Source organism: Triticum urartu, chromosome 4 (genome assembly GCF_003073215.2).
Source record: "Triticum urartu cultivar G1812 chromosome 4, Tu2.1, whole genome shotgun sequence".
Classification (NCBI taxonomy): Eukaryota; Viridiplantae; Streptophyta; class Magnoliopsida; order Poales; family Poaceae; genus Triticum; species Triticum urartu.
Window position 1 is genome coordinate 85,356,737 of NC_053025.1, and position 26,086 is coordinate 85,382,822.

The following is a 26,086-nucleotide window of genomic DNA, read 5'->3' on the forward strand; positions in this document are numbered from 1 at the left end:
ACATTAGCCATAAAGAACTCACGTACTTATTGCAAAAATCTACAAGTCATCACAACCAAGCACTACGTGCATGTTCCTAGGGGGGTAGATTGGTAGGAAAAGACCATCGCTCATCCCCGACCGCCACTCATCAGGAGGACAACCAAAGAAACACCCCATGCTTCAAATTTCTTACACAATGATTACCATATGTGCATGCTACGAGACTTGCAAACCTCAACACAAGTATTTCTCAAATTCACAAATACTCAACTAGCATAACTTTAATATCACCATCTCCATATCTCAAAACAATCATCAAGAATCAAACTTCTCATAGTATTCAATGCACTCTATATGAAAGTTTTTATTATACCCATCTTGGATGCCTATCATATTAGACTAATTTTATAGCCAAAGAAAATTACCATGCTGTTCCAAAAGACTCTCAAAATAATATAAGTGAAGCATCAGAGATCAATAATTTCTATAAAATAAAACCACCACCCACTACTAGGAAAAGGCCTGCTAGTGGCGCACCTGTTTTGGCTACTAATGGTGCACTACAGGTGCGCCACTAGCATCACGCCATTAGAATTTTTTACTAATGGCGCACCACAGGTGCGCCATTAGTATATCCCACGGTGCGCCATTAGTAATCCTCCCAAGGGCCATATTTACCCATGTGCTCTGGCTTACTAATGGCGCACTAGTTGATGATGTGCACTAGTGTGCTTTTTGCAGTGCGTCACTAAAGTGCTGAGTGGTGTGCCACTAGTATGAATATTAGGGATTTTTTCTTTTCTGATATTTGCATAGGTTACAAAATATATTACTGGATAGAATATAGACAACACCACACAACAACAGCAGATTCATCGAATACAATAGAAGATTAGTCTCCGAATACAATTCATCATATTAGTCTCCGAATTCAAAAGACCGAACAAAGATAGAACATTACAAGTCGAGACCGCGAGTAGCTAGTTTGTCGAAAGTAATGCTGCATTCGGAGATATTTGAGAGATGTGTCCTCTCTTATCTCCGTGCTACTGCTATGCCTAAACATGACCTAAATACCCTATTTAAGGTAAAATAGCATAAAACAAAATAGACCCTGTCTCTCCATTATGGAGAATGGAGATCATCCTGTCTCCAATTCTGGCACGTCACTTCCTTTTGCTTCCAAGAACCTCCTTACGACTATCCATACATTTTTTCCATCCTTTGATTTGGATGTCTCCACTTCTTTTAGAAATCTGGTATGAATAGTTGAGTTTCGTAGGATGACATGGTTGTATGTTCAAAACATTAAGGCTACCTTTCTGATACATCAAATGAGGCACACAATTCTCTGGGATTATCTGTTGAAAAACATAGTAATAACTTCATAGTTAGCAATGATGTACTAGTTTTAGAAGTATGCAAAAGATGCACGGATGGCGTAATAGTAAAAAATCTTACCAGGGTATCTCCATGGTAGTTACCGTAGTTCAACACATGCACTAGTGGCACGTATTGACCATAATGTTGAGGAGTTTGATTGTAGATATTCTAATTCTCAATGTCAGTACAAAATCCGACTAGATGATTTTTCTCCTTGTAAGTTAATTCGGAACCATCGGTGTAGTGGGTTTTGTCTATCATCTCCCGCACATTCTTTGAAGAATGAACATAAGATGTCAATGGAAATAAGTTGTCAACTATTTTGAAATGAACAACATAAATTAGTTAATAATTAAATATGTTTGAGAAACTCACATAGCGGTAGAACTGGAGGCGTATCAACAAGGACCCAAAGGTCCATATTGTCTTGGTCGATGCCAGGATCACCAAGATCCATGGTGACAAGCATACCCTCATCAAAACCATACATCTTGCAAAATGCTTCCCAATTTTTGCAACCAAAATGGGTTACGCTCCCAGAATTATACAGATTTACTTCAAAATCCACATCGTGATGAGTCCTTAGGTGAATTTTCTTTGTTTCAGAATTTTCATGGTCTTCAAAATCCATCCTCTCCAAGACATAGCGGCTTGCATGGCATGGGATAAGCTATACTCGAATTGTAAAAGATGAAAATTACACGTTGAAATAGTTGAAGTCATGCTTAATATGAAAATAACACTTGTCATCGTTGTGTACCGTTTCAACTTCGAAGGTCTCCTCGAGCTTAATGCTGAACACCGATCATCGTCCAGGTGAGGCCTATCGCACAGACCTCGATCGTCGTGGCACCAGCCGCACTCCCCCGGGAGACTTTCGTCGTCCAATGACGACATTTCCTACATTGATAATTCAAAACTACATCATCTCTTGCGTTGGGTCCAATAAGATAATCCACAGTGTGGTGAAAACACACCCTTCGAACTGGTTTGAGCTATTGGTGAATGGAGATGGTCTAAGATTTTCAGTAGTAAGAAGTGAAGTGGTAATTTTGAGAGCAAATGGTTAGGATGAGTGGTTCCTCTTTCCTATTTAGCTTTACAATAGAATATTGTTAGTCATGCACACCTGTGCATTTTCAGCCAGGCCCAGTGGAGTTGGCCTAAAAACATTTCTTTCTTTAAGCCTGCTACATCCATCTCAAGTTTTTACGGTCAAGGGTTAGCAGGGCCATCCAAATAGAATATGTGGTATGGGCTTTTTTAGTAGGTCATCCTACCAGATTAGGGTTTATCGATGACGAGCAACTGACATTAGTAATAACTATGAGTTGATATCACACTTCTATATGTATAACACAAGAGGCAGTTGATCCTACTTAATTAAGTACTAAGATACCCCGGCCCATGCATTAGTCGCAAGTACCCCAGATGTCCTATTTTTAGCAAAGTCATGCTAAAATTCATGGAAAATTTCAGCATGACCTTTTCTGAAAATAGGACATTATGGAGTACCCAAATTTGCCGGAACAGAAGTTAATCGACATTCTGGCAAACTCAAGGGCCTCTCGGGGTACCTGCAAAATCATCACGACACGATGGTCGGAGACAAAACCCAGCAAACTAGCACCACAATGTGCCTCTACTTTCATATGGATGAAAAGGCCACAGACCATATGGTCCTCTGCTTTCATATGGACAAAAATCAGTCACTGCCAAACAGTACTACAAACAAAACTTGTGGCAAGCAACAGCAGAAATATTTTCATCTAATTTGAATCTGATATCCCAGTGAAATTCAGGTAGCATTCTACAAGATTCAACTACAAGTAGCGTCCTTGGGGCTAACTCTAATCAATTCAACTACGAGTTGCTGATTCGAAAACCTACAAATTGATGACAAATTTATCTGCCATGACCACATCCAGGAACAGTTCTATTATAACACAATATTTCAGGGAAACACACAAAAGAAAACAATTCTTGTAATACATTGTTAACAGGGCATGGATTTTACTCCTACAGTATCAGCATGAGAGATATTTAGCGCGTGCACTCATGAGTATGTCTATGACTTGTGACAATGTGGCAAAGTTGTACAAAAGAACTCAACCCTTTTTAGTTGGTACATAATATGTTCCTACATGATGACCATCTGTCTCAAAACATAAAAAATCATCTCTTTGTTAACGAAAAGAAAAGAACCTTCCAATGAGTGTAATTTAATTAATGAGGTTTCACTTAACCAACATGCTCAGTCCTATCTTTGCTCCACAATTTGAAATATATTGCTCATTGGACTTATCTTGAAGAGCTAGCCATGATAAATTCAAATATCAAAATGAATTTAAATTTTCACACTATACCAAGTCTATAGAAGCCATAATAGGATTGTTGTGCGTTGATGCATGATTGTGATTACTTTGTACATATATTTTGAATTTTTTGTAAACATATTATGGCACCGAACTTTGTTGTGCTGATGATCTATGTTGTTGTCAAGCAATAATGGCGGTGAAAAACATGCATTTGTCATGACAAATCCTGAACTATTGAAACATTCATCAATTCATAACAGATGTCACGAAGACTACAAGTCTACTAGCATTTAAAATCATGGATGCATCCATGTTTTCCTACAAAATGATGAGCTTGTATTTTTTTTCTGAACTTGAAAAGAAAAGATGAGGAAGGGGAAGAGCAGAGGGGAGGGGCACCTGCGCAGGGGCCGTGTAGTGACGGACGGCGGCGAGGTTGCACGGGTGACGGACGGCGGAGGTGAAGCCGCTCGGTGAAACAGAAGGCGGTGGCGACGGCGAGATGGGGTCGGTCAGAGGAAGAAGACGTGCTCCGACGGGCCTCCTCCTCCTAGTGCTCTGGCGGCGACTCGGGCGGCGGAGCGGGCGCGGGGGTCGTCGGGTGCGGGGGAGGCGACGGGGGCGCGGGGGCGGCGGCGGCGCAGTACGGGTTAGCAATGGGGAAGATAGAAACAGGACTGAGGATTTTAGTGGGGGGAGGCTTAGCAATGGTGCACCCCCTAGCGGTGCGCCATTAGAAATTTTTTTCTGGATAGCAATGGCGCACCCCCTAGAGGTGCGCCATTAGTAATCTTTTTTTGGATAGCAATGGTGCACCCCCTAGCGGTGCGCCATTAGTAATATTTTTTTTGGATAGCAATGGCGGACCCCCTAGCGGTGCGCCATTAGTAATTTTTTAGGATTTTTTGTTTCCTAGCGGAGAGCCGGCAGCGGCGTCTTGAACACTAGGTCTCGCTGGGGGGGGGGGGGGGTGGTGCACTCAGCCGATTCCGTTCGGGGTAACCGAGCGAGGAGACAGGGGAGGCTGCGGGGGGTCGTCGGCGGCGGTGGAGCGGGGAAGGGTGCGGGGGGTCGTTGGTGGCGGTGGAGCGGGGGAGGGTGCGGGGGGTGCTCGGCGGCGAGGGGGATCTGGCGAGGGGGGATAGCGATCGAGATGGAGGGGGATCGAGATCGAGTGTCCTCATGAATATACAATATTTTTTTCATATTGAATATGAAAAAATATCATCAAATTTGAAAATATTCATGAATTCAAGAAGTGCCCATGAATTAAATTTAAAAATATTCATGAGTTCAAAGAATATAAAAAAATTATAGTAGTGGTGCACAGGTGAGTGGTGCACCATTACTAGTTAAAACTAGTAATGGCGCACTGTGCCATGGTGCGCCATTAGTATTTTTGGAGAAAAAAATTATGTTAGTAGTGGCGCACCATGGATGTGGTGCGCGATTAGTGTCTATCACACTAATGGTGCACCGACACATGGTGCGCCACTGCTATATAGTAGTGGCGCACCACATGTCTGGTGCGCCATTAGTGTCCATATTATCTATAGCCCTTTTCCTAGTAGTGACCGTGCTCTAAAAAAGATATAAGTGAAGTAGTAGAGCAAAATTATCTAGCTCAAAAGATATAAATGTAGCTCATAGAGTATTCTAATAAATTCCGTTTCATGTGTGTCTACCCCAAATGTGTGTACAACAAAGATGATTGTGTTAAAATAAAAAGCAAAGACTCAAATCATACAAGACGCTCCAAGCAAAACACATATCATGTGGTGAATAAGAATATAGCCTCAAGTAAACTTACTGATAGACGAAGACGAAAGAGGGGATGCCTTCCGGGGCATCCCCAAGCTTAGGCTTTTGGTTGTCCTTGAATTTTACCTTGGGGTGCCTTGTGCATCCCCAATCTTAGGCTCTTTCCACTCCTTATTCCAAAATCCATCAAATCTTTACCCAAAAACTTGAAAACTTCACAACACAAAACTTAAACAAAAAATCTCATGAGCTCTGTTAGTATAAGAAAACAAACCACCATTTTAAGGTACTGTAATGAACTCATTATTTATTTACATTTGTGCTAAACCTACTGTATTCCAACTTCTCTATGGATCATACCCCCCGATACTAGCCATAGATTCATCAAAATAAGCAAACAACACACAAAAACAGAATCTGTCAAAAGCACAACAGTCTGTAGCAATCTGGATAGTTCGAATACTTCGGCAACTCCAAAAATTCTGAAAAATTAGGAAGACCTAAATAATTTGTATAATGATCTACTGCAGTTGGAATTGGTATTTTATCGCTCTCTTGTAAAAAATAGTAATTGTTTTCGTGAGCGCATACTTTCTATTTTTGCAACAAGATCAAATAACAATCACCCAAGAAGTTCCCAAAGGCTTTACTTGGCACAAACACTAACTAAATCATAAAAACACAATCATAACAGAGGCTAGATGAATTATTTATTACTAAATAGGAACAAAAATAAAATTGGGTTGCCTCCCAACAAGCGCTATCGTTTAACGCCCATAGCTAGGCATAAAAGCGAGAATAGATCTAGGTATTGTCATCTTTGGTATGCAATCCATAAGTGCCTCTCATGATAGATTCATAAGGTAATTTAATTTTCTTTCTAGGAAAGTGTTCCATGCCTTTCCTTATTGGAAATTGGAATATAATATTTCCTTCTTTCATGTCAATAATTGCACCGATCGTTCTAAGGAAAGGTCTACCAAGAATAATACGACATGTAGGATTGCAATGTGTATAAAAAACAATGAAATCTACAGGCACATAATTCCTATTTGCAACAATAAGAAGAATAGTAATCCTTCCCATAGGTTTCTTAATGGTGGAATCTGCAAGATGCAAATTTAAAGAACAATCATCGAATTCACGGAAACCTAACACATCACACAAAGTTTTGAGAATCGTGGAAACACTAGCACCCAAATCACATAAAGCATAGCATTCATGATCTTTAATCTTAATTTTAATAGTAGGTTCCCACTCATCACAAAGTTTTCTAGGGATAGAAACTTCTAGTTCAAGTTTTTCTTCATAAGATTGCATTAAGGCATCAACGATATGTTTAGTAAAAGCTTTGTTTTGATTATAAGTATGAGGACAATTTAACACGGATTGCAACAAGGAAATACAATCTATCAAAGAGCAATTATCATGATTAAATTCCTTGAAATCCAAAGTAGTGGGTTCATTGCTACATAAAGTTTTGACCTCTTCAATCCCACTTTTATTAATTTTAAAATGAAGATATAAAAACTCCGAATCATTGGGACGCCTTTTAACTAAAGTTGACTCATATCTAGTCCCATCTTTATCAAGATTCATATTGGAAAACAAAGATTTAATAGGAGACACATCAATCACTTTTAGATATTCATCATTATTATCCTGAAAACTAAAAGAACATGCTTTCACAAAGCAATCCTTTTTTGCATGCATCCCAGTGGTTCTTTCCTTGCAATCATCAATGGAAATTCTCATGGTTTTGAGAGACTCATTGATATCATGCTTAGGTGGAATAGATCTAAGTTTCAAAGAATCAACATCAAGAGAAATTGTATCCACGTTCCTAGCCAACTCATCAATCTTAAGAAATTTTTCTTCAAGCAAAGCATTGAAATTCTTTTGCGAATTCATAAATTATTTAACACTAGTCTCAAAATCAGAGGGTATCTTATTAAAATTTCCATAAGAGTTATTGTAGGAATTACCATAATTATTAGAGGAATTACTAGGGAACGGCCTAGAATTAAAGTTTCCTCTATATGCGTTGTTACCAAAGTTGTTCCTACCAACAAAATTCACATCCATAGATTCATTAATATTCTCAATCAAAGTGGACAAAGGCATATCATTAGGATCAGAAGAAACACTCTTATTAACAAACAATTCCATAAGTTCATCCATCTTTCCACTCAAAACATTAATCTCTTCAATCACATGAACTTTTTTACTAGTGGATATTTCGGTGTGCCATTGAGAATAATTAACCATAATATTATCTAGGAGTCTAGTAGCTTCTCCTAAAGTTATTTCCATAAAAGCGCCTCCCGCGGCCGAATCTAAAAGATATCTATAAGCAAAATTCAATCCGGCATAAAAATTTGTATAATCATCCATAAATTCAAACCATGTGTAGAGCAATTACGTATCATTAATTTCATCTTCTCCCAAGCTTGTGCAACATGCTCATGATCAAGTTTCTTAAAATCTATAATATCGTTTCTAGGAGAGATGATCTAAGTGGGAGGAAAATAATTAAAGATAAAAGCATCCTTGCACTTATTCCATGTATCAATACTATTTTTAGGCAAAGAAGAGAACCAAGTTTTACCATGATCTCTAAGAGAAAATGGAAATAGCTTCAATTTAACAATATCATTATCCACATCTTTCTTCTTTTGCATATCACACAAATCAACAAAGTTGTTTGGATGGGTAGCGACATCTTCACTAGGAAGGCCAGAAAAATGATCTTTCATCACAAGATTCAACAAAGCAGCATTAATTTCACAAGATTCAGCATCGGTAATAGGGCAATTGGAGTGCTAATAAAATCATTGTTGTTGGTATTGGAAAAGTCACACAATTTAGTATTATCCTGAGCCATCGTGACAAACAATCAATGCAACACACAAGAACGCAAGCAAAAAGAGGCGAACGAAAAAGGGCGAATAAAATGACAAAGGTGAAGTGGGGGAGAGGAAAATAAGAGGCAAATGGCAAATAATGTAATGCGAGGGAGAAGAGTTTGTGATGGGTACTTGGTATGTCTTGACTTGAGTGTAGATCTCCCCGGCAATGGCGCCAGAAATCCTTCTTGCTACCTCTTGAGCATGCGTTGGTTTTCCCTTGAAGAGGAAAGGGTGATGCAGCAAAGTAGTGTAAGTATTTCGCTCAGTTTTTGAGAACCAAGGTATCAATCCATTAGGCTAGTACATGCACAAAAAATCAAGAACCTAGCAACCAATGCGACAAAAGGGGTTGTCAATCCCTTCATGGACACATGCAAAAGTCAGATCTGATAAAGATAGTAAGATAAATATTTTTTGTATTTTTGTTGTATAGATTGGAAAGTAAAGATTGCAAAATAAAATAAATAGTAAACTAGAATTATAGATCGGAAACTTTTATGATGTAAAATAGACCCGGGGCCATAGGTTTCACTAGTGCTTCTCTCAAGATAGCATATATTACGGTGGGTGAACAAATTACTGCTGAGCTATTGATAGAAAAGCGCAAAGTTATGAGAATATCTAGGCATGATCATGACGATTCTACATCTACTACTATTACTCCACACATCGATCGCTATCTAGCATGCATCTAGAGTATTAAGTTCATAAGAACAGAGTAACGCATTAGGCAAGATGACATGATGTAGAGGGATAAACTCAAGCAATATGATATAAACCCCATCTTTTTATCCTCGATGGAAACAATAAAATACGTGCCTTGTTGCCCCTGATGTCACCAGGAAAGGACACCGTAAGATTGAACCCAAAGCTAAGAACTTCTCCCATTGCAAGAAAGATCAATCTAGTAGGCCAAACTAAACCGATAATTTGAAGAGACTTGCAAAGATACCAAATCATGCATATAAGAATTCAGAGAAGAATCAAATATTGTTCATAGATAAACTTGATCATAAATCCACAATTCATCGGATCTCGGCAAACACATCGCAAAAGAATATTACATTGAATAGATATCCAAGAACATCGATGAGAACTTTGTATTGAGAACCAAAGAGAGAGAAGAAGACATCTAGCTAATAACTATGGACCCGAAGGTCTGTGGTAAACTACTCACACATCATCGGAGAGGCTATGGTGTTGATGTAGAAGCCCTCCGTGATTGAATCCCCCTCCGGCAGATCACCGGAAAAGGCCCCAGATGGGATCTCACGGGTACAGAAGGTTGCGGCGGTGGAAAAGTGGTTTCATGGCACCCTGGATGTTTTTAGGGTATACGAGTATATATAGGCGAAAGAAGTACGTCGGTGGAGCTATGAGGGGCCCACGAGGGTGGGGGCGCGCCTACCCCCCTGGGCGTGCCCTCCTGCCTTGTGCCCGCCTCGTTGCGTCTCTGACTTCCACTCCAAGTCTCCTGGATTGTGTTTGTTCCAAGAAAGATCCCCGAGAAGGTTTCGTTCCGTTTGGATTCCGTTTTATATTCCTTTTCTGTGAAACACTGAAATAGGCAAAAAAATAGAAAATGGCACTGGGCCTTCGGTTAATAGGTCAGTCCCAAAAATAATATAAAAGGGCATATTAAATCCCATTAAACATCTAAAATAGATAATATAATAGCATGGAACAATCAAAATTATAGATACGTTGGAGACGTATCACGCCTCCCTTCGGCGCAGGGGCTGCTCTGCCTGGAGCGGCCCTCGCCGTGGGAGGAGACACCGCTGCGGCCACCAAGGATGACGCCAGTCCCGGAAGGGCTACGACCATGCCCCCGAGGAGCCACAGCAGGGGTCACGGCGTGCTTACGGGGACGGCCCCACCCCCTCTTGGGCAGCGGCGAGCCGGGCCCCTCCTGGCGAACCTTCCCCTTCTCCGCTACCGAAAACCTCTTCGTTGGCACCATGAGTGTTGCGGCAAGGCGGAGAGACGAGGAGGAGGAGGAAGAAGAAGTAGGCAACACGAAGAAGTAGATGAGCAACGGGGGCTCCACCCCCTCCTCATTTATAGCCAGAGGGAGGCTAACCATCGGCCTCCATGATCGCCGTTAATGATGGTTTTCTTCTGTATGCAGCAGGGACTCGTCAAGTTGAATAGTTGCCGAGGCAGCATGGGGAAGCGGAGGCACCCACGTCTCGTCAATCGCCACGCGACGACCAAGGCTGCAAGCGGTTGGGGCCCGTGGCGCTCCGCACTTGCCCTTTGGCTTCGCCTCGAAGCCAAGCTCGAGCGCTCCTTGGGCCCGGGGGCTACTGTCGGCGTTCTAGGACCGGCGGTGCCTAGATTTGCCTGCCTGCGGCCCAGAGCGTGGCTCCACCAATGGCCTAGTACGGCCCATCTTCAGCAGCAACAAATCAAGACCCTCGCAAGGGGCCAAGCCTCGCGAGGAGGACGACACCAAGACCTACCTAGGGGCAGCCTCTCTAGGATGGCTCCTGAGGAGCGGAGATATCTATGCAAGGGGCACCTCATGAGGTTCATGTGACGTGAGCCATGACGACCAAGGCCAGAGTGTACCAGTTTCCCCTTTGGTGCTAAGGCGGCTAGCGCAGGCGCGGGGTCCTGAGGCATCAGGCAAAGGTTTCCATATCGTGCAACAAGACCAAGACCCCAAGAACGGCAAGACGGAGGTCATCGCGGAGCCCACAACAGCATCACCACCAGAGCCTTTGCAGGCGAAGACCACCTTTTGTCAGGATAGCTTGTACTAGTTTTCTCCCTTCAAACTTGGTCGTTATGGGATCCCTTCCCGCCTAACATTTGGGAAGAGGACCAAGGCCTCTATAAATAGGACCTAGCCACCACCATAGAAGGGGGAAGAAGAGAGATAAGGGATAGAGAGGGGAGGAAAAAGGGGAGACTGATCCTGGATTGGTTCCATTCCATCCTCACATCCACCAGCTCACCGAGCTCAAGAAGACCTCTCCTCCGGAGGCTGTTCATCCACTATACCAGTTCATCCTTAGCCCTCGAGGCAATCCACCACCACACTGGAGTAGGGTATTACACCACACGGTGGCCCGAACAAATATAAACATCTATGTCTCATGTTCTTTGGGTTCATCGAGCTAGACTGTGGAATTATTGAGCAAGCGAGCTAGGGGAAAGAGTACTTCGTGCGCACCCCGGAGTTCGAACCTCACAAGGGTTTGCCGGAACCCGTAATCCAACAGTGTCATGTGAACGTCAACTACATGACACTTCACCATATTTGGGCCTACGGGAATGCATTGTGGAGTCGCAATTAGATGATGGGTTGCGAGAGTGACGTAAGCTTAATCCCCAGTTTATGCGCTATTCTGTAAGGGGCTGATTGGATCCAAAAGTTTAATGCTTTGGTTAGAATTTATTCTTAATAGTTTTCTTGTAGTTGCGGATGCTTGTGGGAGGGTTAATCATAAGAAGGAGGTTTGTTCAAGTAAGAACAACACCTAAGCACTGGTCCACCCACATATCAAATTATCAAAGTACCGAACACAAGTCGAACCAATATGATGAAAGTGACTAGATGAAATTCCCTTGTACCCTCAAGAATGCTTTGCTTATCATAAGAGACCATTTGGCCTATCCTTTGCCTCAAAAGGATTGGGCTACCTTGCTGCACTTTTGTTACTACTATTGTTACTTGCTCGTCACAAATTATCACTACAAAAAAAGACACATCCGTGACATTTTGGGCCGAAGGAAAAAATTTTATGTCATACATATGACACTTCTATGACGATAATTGTGACAAAACCTGGTATCATCGTAGATGTGGTGGGCTCCTACTTCTATGACAAAAAATCATGATAGAAAATGGACTTTTCGTCCTGGGCGGGCCAGAGACGCAGCTGCATGACATTCTTTGGGCCGTCCATGACGGAAAAAACCGTGGTAGAAGCGAGGGGGAGGAAAATTTTGGGGAGTTCCCGGTTACGGTGGGAGGTCGGGGGCCGAGCGATGCGCATTTCTCTCGTACACGTACGTGCGTGTGTGCGAGGCGTTGGCTCTAACTGAACCCGAGCGAGGCGTTGGGCTCTAACTGAACCCGAGCGATTGCACTGTAGGCTACACGTTACTGAACCCGAGCGATCGATCGATGGCTGTTAACTGAACCCCCTTCGCTACTGCTGCTAACTGAAGCCGATCGATGCTGCCTCTGGATGAATAGTGAGTGTTGCGCGGGGGGGGGGGGGGGGGGGGGGGTTGGATGAACAGTTCCCGGTGGGGGTGGATGAACTGGACCCCGTGGTGTTGCCTCTTGATGAACAGGACCCCGATCGATCGAGCCGGTTGGGGCTGGATGAATAGGACCTCGTGGAGGGCTGGATGAACAGGACCACCCCGTGGAGGGCAAGATGAATAGTAGAAGGTGGAGGGCAGGATGAACAGTAGCCCGTGGAGGGGTGGTTGAACAGGAGCCCGTGGAGAGGGGTGGTTGAACAGTAGCCGATGGAGTAGCACGCGGTGGAGGCTGGATGAACAGGAGCCCGTGGATGAACAGTCACAGGTGGAGGCTGGAGGAGGTCGACGGTGGATGAACAATAGCTCGTGGAGGCTGGAGGGGGTCGACGGTGGAGTCTCGTTTTGCGGTACGCCACACCCCTCCCGATGAACAGGACCCCCGTTTCGACCGTAGCGCTCCAACACAAGTCCGTTTCGTCCGTTTTGCGGTACGCCACACCCCTCTCGATCAACAGGACCCCCGTTTCGACCGTAGGAGGTCTGTTTCCTCCATTTTGCGGTACGCCAGACCCCTCCCGATCAACAGGATCCCATTTCGAACGTGGCCGGTCGAACACAAGGCCGTTCCCTCCGTTCTGCGGTACGCCAGGCCTCGTTTCCATCGCCTGTTCCGTCCAAGCCCTCTCGATGAACATGACGCATTCCGTTGCCTCCCCATGAACATGACGCATTCCATTGCCTCCCTATGAACACGACGCATTCTGTTGCCTCCCCATGAACATGACGCATTCCGTTGCCTCCCCATGAACACGATGACGACGCTGTTTCTCCGTTCCGACCCAGCCATGTACACGAGCCCTGGCCGTACGTATGCGCGAGTAGGCGTTCGAGACCCCGCCCGTATGTATACATACGTGGCCGTATTTTCTTTCTTGCACCCTGGCCGCTGTACGTACGTGTACATGCTACGTGCGCGCCTCTACTACGACACGTGCGCGCCTCTACATCGACCAGTATATATGTACGTACACGTTCGCGACCAGAATGACAACGCTACGTACGCTTCGACCAGGTGGGTCCCGACTGTCAGGCACTTCCTTGCCTGCGAAGATGTAGCTAGTGGGTCCCAACAGTCAGGGGGCGAATCATTTTTTTGCCCAGATGCACTTCCTTGCGTGTGAAGATGTAGCTGGTGGGTCCCAGCAGTCAGGGGGAAACGCTTTTTTCGCGAAATACAGTGGCCCGTTCGGTGGGTCCTAGCTGCCAGGTGGAGGAATCATTATTTTTCGCGTAATAAGGAGGCACTTCCTTGCTGCGGACGTGGACCCAGCTGTCAGCCTCTCCATGTACAGTCCATGTCTGATGGAAGTCGTTCCTTGACCACGTTGACCACGCCGCGCTGAGAGCACCAGGGCGGTGGACGACGGCGAGGCCTAGGAAGGGGATGACACGGAGGCAGGGAAGACTCGGCAGTTGTTTCCCACGCAGAGGGGAGTACGACTGTACGAGGGTTTACTGGTTCGTCTGCCATCGCCGGAGAATAACAGAAGGTGTGGGTGCGTAGAGGGATGGCTAGGCCAACGATGGGAGTATGGTCGGGCGGTGAGGCCTGTGCGGCAGCACAGCCGGCCGCGAGGAGGAGGGAGCAGGCAGTCCCGCCGGCGCTTGTTTGAGCGGCTGGAGCAGGAAGAGCAGAGATTGAAGAAGCACAACGACCGTTGGATGGACATCCAACAGTCTGTGCTTGTGCGTCAACCTTTTCTTAGGAAAGCCTCAAATCTATGGTAAATAGCATACAACCCATCTGCCATTATTTCTAATAATTTATAGCCAATTTGCTAATTCTTAAGGTTTTTTTTGGAGCCCATATTCTTTTTGTTAGCATTAAAGTCCATATTGTGGCAATGGTTAAAAAATTATACGAAATTTTTGCATATTTCGGTGCGGTCCGAACTGTTTTTAATCCTGAAATTTCGACTCACATTCAAACTGATTTTAAAAATAAATGTGTATCAATATAAAATCCAACAAATTCTCCACGCATAAAAATAAATGTAATTTAAAATCTTGAAATGAAAAAAAAGATATTTGAAACTAATTGCCGGTTTGATGTGTTTTAAAAATGTACAATCCATTTCTCATTACAGATGGGCCATTTTCTCGGCCAGCCGAATGAAAGCTCTCCTCGTCTTGAAAGATTTGCAGCCCAACAGGCCTGACAAAGCGACTTACTTGGCAAATCACAAAAAAACTGAGTTGTGACCGTGGACCCAACTGTCAGCCTCTCCACGTACAGTACTCTTCCGATGGAAGTCGTTCGTTGACCACGTTGACCATGGCACGCAGAGAGCACCACGGCGGTGGACGACGGCAAGACCTAGGAAGGGGACGACACAGAAGTGGAAGCCCGCGCGGAGAGGACTACGAGGGTTCACTGGTTCGGCTACGGTGTGAGGCTGCCATCGCCGCAGGGCCTGGACAGCGGTGGGAATAGTAGGGGCGGTGAGGCCTGTGCGGCAGCACAGCCGGCCACGGGAGGCAGGAGCATGCGGCACGACCGGCGCTGCTTTGGGCGGCTGGAGCAAGAAGACCAAAGGTTGAAGAAGCACTACGGCCGTTGGATGGACATCGTACGATCGCTTGAGCTAGAATCGTTCATATTGACTAAGTTGACAAAGCCCTTCGTCCCCGTCAACTTAGTAGGCCCACAAGTCAGCCTCCAACCAAGGTGGGACCCAGCTAGCCGGGGGAGTATTCATTTTTTTGTGCGTAATAAGGAGGCACTTCCGGTGGGTCCGAGCTGACAGCGGGGGGGGGACGTTTTTTTCACGAAATACGGTGGCCCGTTCGGTGGGTCCCAGCAGTCAGGGGGGAAAGATTTTTTTCACAAAATACTCGTGGCCCATCCGGTGGGTCCCTGCTGTCAGGTGGAGGAATAATTATTTTGCACGTAATAAGGAGGCACTTCCTTGCTGTGGCCGTGGACCCAACTGTCAGCCTCTCCACGTACAGTCCATGTCCGATGGAAGTCGTTCCTTGACCACGTTGACCACGCCGAGCCAAGAGCACCAGGGCGGTGGACGACGGCGAGGCCAGGAAGGGGACGACAAGGAGCCGGGGAAGACGCGGCAGTGGATGCCCACGCGTAGAGGAGTACGAGGGTTCACTGGTTCACTGCGGTGTGAGGCTGCCGTCTCCGTGGAATAACAGGGGCTGTGGGTGAGTAGAGGGATGGCCTGGCCAGCGGTGGGAGTAGTAGGGGGCGGTGAGGCCTCTGACGCATCGCAATCGGCCGCGGGAGGCAGGAGCACGAGGCACGACCGGCGCTGGTTTGGGTGGCTGGAGCAAGAAGACCAGAGGTTGAAGAAGCACTACGGCCGTTGGATGGACATCGTACGGTCACTGGAGCTAGAATCGTGCATATTGACTAAGTTGACAAAGCCCTCCGTCGCCGTCAACTTAGTAGGCCCACAAGTCAGCCTGCCACTAAGGTGGGTCCCAGCTAGCAGGGGGGTATTCCTTTTTTGTGCGTAATAAGGAGGCACTTCCGGTGGGTCTGACCTGACAGCAGGGGGAACGTTTTTTCGCGAAATACGGTGGCCCGTCGGGTGGGTCCTAGCAGTCAGGGGCAAACATTTTTTTCATGATATACTGGTGGGCGTCCGGTGGGTCCCTGCTGTGAGGTGGAGGAATAATTATTTTCTGCGTAATAAGGAGGCACTTCCTTGCGGCTGCCGTGGACCCAGCTGTCAGCCTCTCCACGTACAGTATTCTTTTGATGGAATTTGGTCGTTGACCACATTGACCACGCCGCGCTGATAGCACCACGGCGGTGGACGACGGCGAGGCCTAGGAAGGGGACGACACGGAGCCGGGGAAGATGCGGTAGTGGATGCCCACGCGGAGAGGAGTACGAGGGTTCACTGGTTCGGCTGTGCTACCGTCGCCATAGAATAACAGGGGGTGTGGGTGAGTGGAGTGGAGGGATGGCCTGGCTAGCGGTGGGAGTAGTATGGGGGCGGTGAGGCCTCCCCGGCAGCACAGCCGGCCACGGGAGGCAGGAGTAGGCGACACGACCGGCGCTGGTTTGGGTGGCTGGAGCAAGAAGACCAGAGGTTGAAGAAGCACTATGGCCGTTGGATGGACATCGTACGGCCAGTCAAGCTGGAATCGTGCATATTGACTAAGTTGACAAAGCCCTTCGTCCCCGTCAACTTAGTAGGCCCACTATACTGGGTCCCAGCTAGCAGGGGGAGTATTCATTTTTTTGTGCGTAATAAGGAGGCACTTCCTTGCGTGCGAAGATATAGCTAGTGGGTCCGAGCTATCAGCGGCGGTAACGTTTTTTTCGCGAAATACAGAGGCCATTTTGGTGAGTCCCAGATGTCAAGTGGAGGAAATCATTATTTTGCGTGTAATAAGGAGGCATTTCCTTGCGTGCGGCCGTGGACCCAGCTGTCAGGCTCTCCACGTACAGTCCACTTCAGATGCATGTCGATCGTTGACCACGCTGACCACGCCACGCCGAGAGCACCAGGGCGGTGGACGACGGCGAGGCCTAGGAAGGAAACGACACGGAGGTAGGGAAGAATCGGCCGTTGTTTTTGTTTCCCATGCGGAGGGGAGTATGACTGGACGAGGGTTTACTGGTTCGTCTGCCGTCGCCGGAGAATAACAGCAGGTGTGGGTGAGTAGAGGGATGGCTAGGCCAGCGATGGGAGTACGGTGGGGCGGTGAGGCCTGCGCAGCAGCACAACCGGCCGCGGGGAGGAGGGAGCAGGCAGTCCTGCCGGCGCTTGTTTGAGCGGATGGAGCAGGAAGAGCAGAGATTGAAGAAGCACGATGGCCGTTGGATGTACATCCAACAGTATACATGCCATCTATGAAAAGCCTCAAATCTGTGGAAAACAGCATACAACCCACCTGCCATTATTTCAAATAATTTACAGCCCATTTGCTAATTCTTACGGGTTTTTTTGGAGCCCATATTCTTTATGCTAGCATTACAGCCCATGTTGTGTCCACGGTTAAAAAATTATACGAAATTTTGCATATGTCGGTGCGGTCTGAACTGTTTTTAATCCCGGTATTTTGAGTCACAATCAGACTAATTTTAAAAATAAATGTATATCAATATAAAATCCAGTAAATTGTCCACGCATAAAAATCAATGCAATTTAAAATCTCGAAATGAAAAAAAGATATTTGAAAATAATTGTCGGTTTGATGTGTTTTAAAAATGTACAGCCCATTTCTCATTACTGATAGGCCATTTTCTCGGCTAGCCGAATGAAGCTCTCCTCATCTTGAAAGATTTGCAGCCCAGCAGGCCTGATAAAGCGACTTACTTGACAAATCACAAAAGAACTGGGCTAGCCATTTTCAGAAAAAAAAACTACTGGGCTGGTGTCGGTGTCAAAACCGGCGGATCTCGGGTAGGGGGTCCCAAACTGTGCGTCTAAGGCAGATGGTAACAGGAGGCAGGGGACACGATGTTTTACCCAGGTTCGGGCCCTCTTGATGGAGGTAAAACCCTACGTCCTGCTTGATTAATATTGATGATATGGGTTGTACAAGAGTAGATCTACCACGAGATCAGAGAGGCTAAACCCTAGAAGCTAGCCTATGGTATGATTGTATGTTTTCCTATGGACCAAAACCCTCCGGTTTATATAGACACCGGAGAGGGTTAGGGTTACACAAGGTCGGTTACAAAGGAGGAGATACACATATCCGTATTGCCTAGCTTGCCTTCCACGCCAAGTAGAGTCCCATCCAGACACAAGACAAAGTCTTCGATCTTGTATCTTCATAGTCTAACAGTCCGACCGAAATATATAGTCCGGCTGTCCAGAGACCCCCTAATCCAGGACTCCCTCAGTAGCCCCTGAACCAGGCTTCAATGACGATGAGTCCGGCGTGCAGTATTGTCTTCGGCATTGCAAGTCGAGTTCCTCCTATGAATATGCCACGGAAGAATTTGAATACAAGGATAGTGTCCGACCCTGCAAAATAAGTTCCACATACCACCGTAGAGAGAATAATATTTCCACAAATCTAATCAGCTGACTTGTTTTGGCAACATGAGGATATGCCATGGCCCGGTGATTATTCGAACCATTTCCTTTAACTAGCCCCGCACATAATGTGAGGCAGTTTTTTGACACGTCTTGTCAAAGCAAAGATCGTGTTCCCCTAATTATAGGATTCTCATCAATACGGTCGTCGGTAACCCAACCGTGTCTAGGACTCCTAGATTATAGGCAAGTCCCAAACGGACACGGAGAGGACACTTGATATTCACGCTCTTTATAAAGGGACAAGGCTTTACTTTTTTTCCCTCCCGTGCTCAATCGAATCCTTCCCCTGCCTCGAGGTCTAACACCCAAAGCCCAGGTCAGGTGCTCCGGATCTTCAATCATGTACGGATCCAGCCTTCAAGGTCGATGGATGCCCTCCTCCGTTACGGAAGAAGATATCAAGAAGTTGAGGGAGGCCAGACACCTGACCGCCGAGGTTTCGCATTGGCTGCCTGCCCGAGGGCAGGTCGTCCCTACTCCTGAACCCAACGAAGACGTCGTGTTCATCTCCCACTTCCTCCAAGGTCTAGGCCTCGCTTTGGATCCCTTCGTAAGGGGTTTGATGTTCTATTACGGGCTAGACATCCACGATCTAGCCCCGGACTCCTTTTTCCACATCTTGGCATTTATTGTTGTGTGTGAGGCCTTCCTCCGCATTACCCCCCACTTCAGCCTGTGGCTCAAGACCTTTGACATGAAGCCGAAGACGGTCGAAGGGCAGCATGTAGCGTGCGGAGGCGCATTAATACGCAAGATCACTGGAGCTCCATGGCCAAAGGGTTCCTTTCCAGAGGTGTCCGGATTATGGCAACAGGAGTGGTTTTACATCATGGCTCCCAGAAGTGCCAAGTGGGTGGCTGCCCCTGCTTTCCGCTCGGGCCCTCCACCACAACTGATGTCATGGATTAGCAGAGGGCTGAGCTGGGGTCCAGCCAAGGACGTGCCTGTATAGCAGAGCCGCATTCAAGATCTCTTCGAAGGAGATTTCAGTCTAGTTATGGTGGTGCAAGTCATGCTGGTTCGACGAATCCAGCCATGCACACGCCGACCCCTCCGCATGTGGGAGTTCAACCCAGAAGTACCGGGCTCTATTCAGAATTTCCTCGGCCTGACGCACGAGGAGATGTATAAATCATTCTTCGGACCCCAAGTAGAGTGTCCGGATACTACCGAGGATGTGGGCCTGAGCAGCAACCGCACCGCCGAACAGGTAAGTAATCCTCTAGCCGAACACGCCATCTTTTATTTATCATGACGTCATTTTGAGAAATTGCTCTTTGACCAGGACTGGCTAACAAAGGCGAAGATGATTCGGTGTTCAGCCCCCTTCCTGAGGGTTTAGAAAATCCGGTACTAGAAAAGATGCTCGAGCTAGCACCTTGCCCGGAGCCCTCAAATGAAGATAAAGGGGGGAATAACGAGGGCGAGAGCGGGCCCCATCGCTACCAATTCCAACCGAGGGAATGAGCGCCTCCGTGAAGGAGGATAACCAAAGGGAAGAATCCGACCTTCTCTCACTTTGGGGAAGGAAGAGGACTACCTCTGAAGCTCTGGAAACTAATGTTTCCAAACGGGAGAAGAAATCTCCACCAGAGGGTCCTGCCTTGGAGGGTGCTCTTGCCGCACAAAGTCCGCGCGGGGATCAGCCCTCCAACGAGCTGTAAGTAATCAAAAAGTATTTTAATAGTGAAGATATACTACCTTACCTCTGAGGAAAATAACCGAAGCCTTTATCTTGCAGTTCGGACCTTAGCCCCTCTCAACAGAGCTCGTCTTCGGGGGATCTTCTTCCGGAGATGATGGAGAGCGAAACGCCTCCCCCGGACTCCCCCACTCAAGAAGCGGGCGACCTTGAAGTGTCGTCACGGAGGGCCTCTCCAGATCCGGTGAGGCCAGAAGATAATCCTATAGTCACCCAAAGTCCCCAGCGTCCGGCTCTTGAAGAGAGCAAACAAAAGAGTCCGACACCGTCTGGTATGCGGTCGGACGTACTGAGGGAGTTGTTGGAGCGAGCGGCCATCTCAGAAGAACACCGTATGTTGATGGGTACAGTGATGAAAAGAATTTCGTCCGCCGAAAGGGGATTGCATGAAGCCTTTATGAGTCTACTGACAGGCTTTGAGGTACGTGAAATGATATATTTTTTGATAGTACCGCACATGTTTAGGTGCCCCTGTGTAGATAGTAGCCCCTGAGACTCTAGTTGTTGTCGAGAATGGCGGCGAACAGAGGATCATAGTCCCAGGTAATAACCAAACTGCCTTTATGTGCAGGTGGTGGAAGCTCCGGTGGCTAGCTAGACTAATGAGTTTGCCGAACCAAAGCGGCAACTGGATGCGGCAGACGCCGACATCGAGCTTGTTAACAAGCGGCTTGACGAGTCACAGGGTAAGTAATGTTTTCTGGTGAATGTCACATAGTAAGAGCAGCATGATGCCAATATCTTTAATATGTTGTGACTACAGACGGAGCTCCCACCGTGGAGAGCCTTCAGGCGGAACTTGCCCGAGCCAGGGAACAAGCGAGAATTACTAATGCGGCTGCTTTGAAGGCGGCCGAAGAGTTAAGAGCCGAGATGGCCGCGCATTGCGAAAGCAAAGAGAAGATGGCCAAGAGATGGCCGTAAAGTTAAAAGACACTGCCGACCATTGCTAGTTCCTTGAAGAAGAGAACCGAGTGAAGGCAGCGGACCATGAAAAGGCCACGGTGGCGACCAAAGACACCCGCTCTGCTATGAGGGCGAAGAAAGAGGAGCTGCGTGAAGCCGGGGATATTGCGGCTGGGAAGCCCTTTCTGCTGCAGAGGAAGTTCGGAGATCCGCGGTATGCCCCTCTGGATCGGCTGTGGAGTTCGGCAGACGCATATATGGATTTGGCAGCGAGCGTTGTCGATGCGGTCGAATACTTCCGAGATCAAACAGATCGTGAAGTGGACAAGCTGTTCTGGTCGCAATTTAACGTTCCAGAGCGTCCGCTTCCCTTGACTGATCACCTAGCCGAATGGGCCAAACTTAATAGATTGTCCGGACTTGCCATGAGGTCCATCGTAGATCATCTGTGGCCGGGGAAGCCGAAGCCGAACAGCTATTTCAGCTTAGTGCAGCAGTTCCTTGGTGCGGTGCCGCACATCAATGCGATGAAGAGGTCGGCGTGCATAGAAGGTTCGCGGATGGCCCTTGCTCGTGTCAAAGCATATTGGGCGGAGATGGATGCTACCACTGTTGCGGCGCAGGGTTCGGCTATAGGCCGAGTGGCTGCCGAGCACTATTTTGAAGAAGTTCTTGAGGGTGCTCGTTTGATAGAGGCCCAGTGCTCGAAGAATATTATGTTTGAGTGACATGTATTCCCATTGTAAACACAATGTTTTTATGAAATGTATTAAGGCTGTGTTTATACTTTTGCCTGAAAGTAATATGATGCCTCTTGTGCGGCCATTTATTTATATATTTATATAACCTGAAAGATTGCAGTCGCCGGCTTCTACCCCCACGCATATAATAAGGAGGTGCTCGCAGAAGACGCGTGCTCACACTTAACCCAACGTCTTGGTCCTATTAAGGAGGTGATAGCGCAGCGAATGAGGCAACCAGACTAGAATGCTTTAACACTTTCACTTAGCCATAGGAGTTTGACGGTGGGGCTACTATATAGCCCTTGGTGGCTCTGCACTCTCCCGAACTCGGGGTGCATATATGCCTGGCCGGGAAACGGCCCTTCGTTAAGGTGGAGGAATTCTAACATTCCGATAGGTCATCGAGTGGTTGACCAGTCTCGCCCTATATCATGACAGTCAGTTTTCGGCTTTCTCTATTGAGGTGCTCGTCCGGATGAACCAGGGCACAATTGCTGTAGTTCTCCTGGTGCTGCCTTAGCCGATAGAGCGGAACGTAAGGCACCAAAACACAGGAGCCAGGCAAACCCAACATTTGACCAAAGACATGATTCGGAGCTGATGCATATAAGGCCAAACTCACGATGCCGAACACTCCCTAAGGTATTCGGTGTTTATGGTATAAACCGGGCCTAAATAGTGCCCCTTGTGTCCAGGTACGTGCATTATTCTGACGTGGCCACATGCCAAGACGTCAGCATCCTTCTCAATTGTACTGAGAATCCGAGGGATGTGTATCAACAAGACACAGTAAAAAAGGTTTACGCAGGGTCTTAATCTAAAAGGAATCCTTGGAACGGGTCCCTGCTGCACGTCTGCGCCTGTGTCTCCGTTGTGCCGTATCCTGGACGGGTGTAGCACGATGGTCATCTGTAAAAGAGACAAACTTAGGTGAAAAGTTGTCGTGCAAAAAGGTAGTTTTAAAGACACCATGTATAATTCGAGATGAGTAAAAATTGCCACTTGTCTCCGCATGTTGAGCCCCTTGTATTTGTAATAGGGGAGTGGCCATCAAACTTGTATGAATTACATATAGCTGCGCCGGACTCGTCTAACCGTGTCCGTGGTCTTGACGACCTATCAAATGCTTTAGTTGGTGAGGCCGTTTTTAGTGTGCGGCTGCCAAGGCAGTCGCACTCTCTTCAGCGCGCAAAGATCGCTCGATATTTCCATTCGCTGTAATGATGCCACGTGGACCAGACATCTTGAGCGTGAGGGAAGCGTAATGCGGTATTGCATTAAAGCGAGTGAAAGCTTCGTGTCCAAGTAGTGCTTGATAGCCACTTTGGAACGGAGCAATGTGGAAGGTTAAATGTTCGCTACGGAAGTTATCGGGGAAGCCGAATATAACCTCTAGTAGCAGGGAGCCCGTGCAATGAGCCCCTGGGCCTGGCGTTACTCCTTTAAAGGTAGTATTGCTGTGGCAAATGTTCGTTGGGTCTATCCTCATTTTTTGGATTGTGTCCTGATATATCAGGTTTAGACTGCTGCCACCGTCCATCAGGACTCGTGTGAAGTGGTATCCCTCAATTATTGGGTCTAACACCAAGGCAGCTGTAACACCCCGGATATGATTTACCTAATATGTAATCCAACTCTTGCCGTTTCCGGTGTTAAGTTATTTTATTTTCTTGGGTTCGGGTCTTTGCCTCCGTGTGTTGTTGTCGTTGTCATGCATCTCATATCATGTCATCATGTGCATTGCATTTGCATACGTGTTCGTCTCATGCATCCGAGCATTTTCCCCGTTGTCCATTTTGCATTCCGGCGCTCCGTTCTCCTCCGGTATTCATTTCTACCTTTCTTTCGTGTGTGGGGATTAACCATTTCCGAATTGGACCGAGACTTGTCAAGCGGCCTTGGTTTACTACCGGTAGACCGCCTGTCAAGTTTTGTACCATTTGGACTTCGTTTGATGCTCTAACGGTTAACCGAGGGACAGAAAAGGCCTCGTGTGTGTTGCAGCCCAACACCCCTCCAAGTTGGCCCAAAACCCACCAAAACCCTCTCCATCATCTAGAGCGTTCGATCACGATCGCATGGCCGAAAACCACACCTCATTTGGACTCTCCTAGCTCCCTCTATGCCTATATATACACCCCCCCTCCGAAATTCGCGGTTCCACTCTCCCCCTAACCCTAGATCCATCCTCCTCGCGCGCATCGGACACGTCCGGCCGCAACCGGACACGTCCGCCGCCTCCGCCGACGAACCACGCTGCGCCATCTCATCCCACCGACCCACCGACGCCCGAGGCCCACGGAGCCCGAACCGGGCCCCCGCGGCCCATTCCGCCGCCGCCGCCGCTTGGGCGCCGCCCGCCCGTGGTCGCCCGCCTCACAGCTGCCGGAGCTCGCCGCCCCGCCGCGGCCTGCTCCCCGCCGGTGCCTGGAGCGCCCCGCCGCCGCCGCAGTTGCACACCTCCTCCGAGCCCCGCGCCGCGCCTCCCTGCAGGAGCTCGCCGGAGTTCCCCCTCCTTCGGCCAGATCCGGTCAAGGAGCGACCGGATCCGGCAACCTCGACATCGCCGGCGACCTCCCTCTTCTCCTCCGGCCACCGCGCGGCCTTCCTCTGGCGATCCTCGTTCACCGCGCCCAGATCTGAAAACTCACATAGGTTGACTTTCTCCCCCCCTCGAAATCTACCAAGTCCCCGAGATTTCTGATTCAAATGCCCATGTTCGTCATGCCGTAACTCCGCATCCGTAGATCCGTTTTGCGCGTATAGCATATCAAAATGTTCGTCTCAGAGAGCTCATCATTTCATCTTGTTGCATAATTTTCATTTTAGTTCATCTTGACGCCCGAAATGCTGTTGGAAGAGTGCTATTTGAGATAATTGTCAGATCTGCTGCTCCAATTAGATATTTGTCATTTTTGCCATGATTATTGTGTGCATGATATGCCCCCGAGCTCAACATGTGTTTTGTTATAAGTTTTGCCATCTTTCCAGAGGTGCAACCCATGTATTTTTGTGATGTGTGTGGTGACTAGCACAAGCTTGCAAAGTGGAGCATTCGTTAATGCTGATTTCAGGGACTTAGCAATTCCAGTCCTTGATCTGTTTATTTCAATATGCCATATGTTCATGTTGTTTCCTAGTGATCCGTGCCTCTTTTGAGGTTGATCAGTAAGGATGTTTTGTTAATCTTGTAGTGCTCTATACATCCATGTCTTTGTTTGCAATTATGGAGCACCCTAGCTTGAGCAATCGATCTCTATTTTTGCTATTTCGTGAATCTGGGCAGATTGTCTACTTGTTAGCGATATTGCCGAGGATGTTATAGTTGATCCGTGCATGATATGTTATTGTTCTTGCCATGTCTAGCTTGTATAATGTATATTCTTGTTGGGTGTATGCTTAGATTGTCATGACATGCTCTGTAGTGAGTGCATCGAGCTCATAAACATGCCTACTTGATATCTGATTTGCATGCTCCAGTTTTTCACCAAGTCTGAGAGCTGATTATGTTTTTGCCATGTTCACATGCTTGCAAATGTATTTTCTGATCCCTTTTGGCTCAAGGTCACTAAGGGACTTTTGTTAAGATCGTTGAGTGTCTCCATGCCATGCTTTACTTTGCCTTGTTCAGGTCGTGCAGAATATAGTTTTCATGCTCCAAAGTGTGCTACCTGATCTGAAATTCCAGACAAGTGTTAATTTCACTAAGTCTGAAATCTGTTTACCAAATGCATTTTTGCCATGCTTGTTTGAACCTCTTAATGGATGAATTGGCCGTAGCTCGGTGTTCATCTTTTGTTAAGCATCATGTATGGATCCTTGCCATGTTTTTTGTTGTCATGTTTGGGTGCTGTAGCATGTTCATCTTGTTGCATTTAGGTGTCTACTTGTTGTATATCGCAGACCGGTGCCATATTTGAATTGCTTGCCATTTCCAAACCATGACTCCGATTCCGGCGTTCTTTATATCGTTTTCAAGCGATTTCATCTCACCTTTCCAGTGGAACACTTGGATTTCCATGTTGAGGCCAGGTTCATTCCTTCCTTGTCAAATCTTGCATATGCATCACTTGTCGCA